This window comes from Bison bison, unplaced genomic scaffold, assembly GCF_000754665.1.
Source record: "Bison bison bison isolate TAMUID 2011002044 unplaced genomic scaffold, Bison_UMD1.0 scf7180017864304, whole genome shotgun sequence".
Taxonomy (NCBI): Eukaryota; Metazoa; Chordata; class Mammalia; order Artiodactyla; family Bovidae; genus Bison; species Bison bison.
In genome coordinates, this window is record NW_011494876.1 from 8,173,684 (window position 1) to 8,176,137 (window position 2,454).

Below are 2,454 nucleotides of genomic sequence, written 5' to 3' on the forward strand. Positions count from 1 at the left end.
AGAGAATAGACCCAGGGTACTGTGCCCAGGGCCTGGCACATTTCAAGGGGTGGAAGTTCCTTCTGCCCCCATTTCTGTCGTCCCTTCTTGGGAAACCGTGACGGGGGCACAGCATGGCTGTTAAGAGTCCAGGCCACAGACTTTGGACTTGGGGTGGCACAGGGGACCTGGTTCTGCCATTCGTCAGACGGGTGGTGACCCGGCCACCTCACTTACCATCTCCGAGTTTCTCATCAGTTAAGTGAGGGCTCCAGTAGTGCCAGTCTCACAGGCTGCTAAGAGGAATGGATTAACAAAGTGTTCATCAGGTGCAGGCATGTGGCCGGCACTCAAGGAAGGTTAATTATCGTCCTCCTCGTCCTCAACAGTCACCCCTCTGTCACATCTGTCACTGACCAGACCCCTCCAAGTTCCACTTCCCTGGTTCATTCCTCTTAGTCCTTAGCTAGTCTGGCACCTACCCCTCCCTCATGGTTGGCCACCACCCCAAGACCCTCCACCCTTCTCCCAGTCCCCTCTTTCGGGGGAGTTATCATCCACACCTTCTCACACCTCAATGTAAATAAGGGACATTCTAAAAGAAACACCTCACCAGTACTCTCCAAAGTCTCAAGGTCATAAAAGACAAAGACCGAGGAACTGTACCGACTGGAGGAGACAGGACAAACAAATGCGGTGTGGGATCCTGGGATGGATCCTGAACCAGGAAAAAGGTATGAGCGGAAACCTGGCAAAATTTAGTGTGCAGGAAGAATGAAGTCAGCAGGATTTCAAACCTTGCACGTTCCCGAGAAAGCACTGACCCCTGACGGCTCCTGGGAGATCACCTCTAAGCTCTCAGGACACCCTGCCTGAAAAGAGAACCTCTGTTCACCTGGGCTGGGCCGTGCCAGGCAGTCTCCACTAACAGTGTGATTTCTGTGTGGCCGTGGGCTATGCTGGGCCACTGTTTCTGGACGGGCTGGAGACCGAGGAGCTGAGATGAGCCACACCGACCTCCCACGGCTCTGGGACGCGTGCACTGCGGCCCTGGGCACCAAGGCTGCGCTGAGCTCGCCTGGGAGTAGGTTCTGTGTGCCTGCCGCCACACAGGGAGAACAAATGCTGTCCACACAGCTCAGCCGGGAGGGACCACTGGAAGGCCGCGTCCGCTCTCTCCCGGACTCTGCCCTGCATGCCTTTGCCTTAGCTGATTTTAATCTCTATCCTTTTGCAGTAAACAACCATGATCACAAATCAAATAGCTATCCTGAGTTCTGAGTCCCTCAAGCAAATCCCTGAACCAGCAGGTGAAGCTGGGGACCTTCCAACACCCTCAGGTAAGTTCTCTTGTTGTTGTTTTTGCAGTTTGTTTGGTTTTTAATTACGAAAGTATGATAACACATTTACAGGAGATGTGGAAGATACAGAACAAAGTTACACATAGTTCCACTTAACTAAGTTCTGAAGACTAGTCAACAGTAGCTCCTTGTGGTATTTCCTTGTTTTCCAGAATTACACTACAGTTATGTAAAATGTTAACACTAGAGGAAGCTGGGTGAAAGGCATACAGAACCTCTCCTAGATTTGTGTAACCTTCTGAAAGTCTAAAGTCATTTTGAAACAAAAAGTTAAAAGCAAAGAATAGGGGTGCATGAGATAACTGTCGAAGCTGACTGTTAGGTACATCTGGAATCATTATATTGCTCTCTCCACTTGTGCACAGGTTTTTAATTTTTTGTAATAAAAAAAATTATTTTTTTAACTAGAGGAGTCAATAGTTTGGTGCAACAAATTGAAAGGATCCCATCCAAAACATACAAAGCAGAGTCAACAGCAAAGTCGATAAAGAAACCTTTTAAACACAGAATTCACTAAACCGTAGAGGAACCGGCATCCTGCCCGCCCCCACCTCCCACCCCTGCCCCAGCAGCAGCTGCACGCCAGCGGGCCCAGGCCAGCGCCCCCAGCCCAGCACACTGCGCAGCTGCGAGCCTGGCCGGGCACGTGTGCACACCCCGCCCCGCCGCTGCAGTCCCGCCACAGCCAGCAGGCTGTGCAGCCCACATGAGGGACACCCCCTGAGCGTCCACTGTGCATCTGAGCCCCACGAATCATCTCCTACACAAGAGTACTCCTTCAAGACTGGGAGAGGCAGCTGTCCTGAAAAATATATCCAGACGAACACAGACAGATCAAATGAGGAGACAGAGGAACATGTTCCCAACCAAAGAACAAGATAAATCCCTCAAAAAAGACCTTAATAAGATGGAGGTAAACAATCTACCTGATAAACAGTTCAATGTAATAATCATTAAGGTGCTCACCAGTTTCAGGAGAAAGGAGGAACACAGTAAGAAGTTCAACAGAGATAAAATATAACAAAGTACCAGAAAGAAGTTACAAAAGAACCGAAAAATACACTGGAGGGGTTGGGCAGCAGACTGGATGAAGTAGAAGAATGCATCAGTGAGC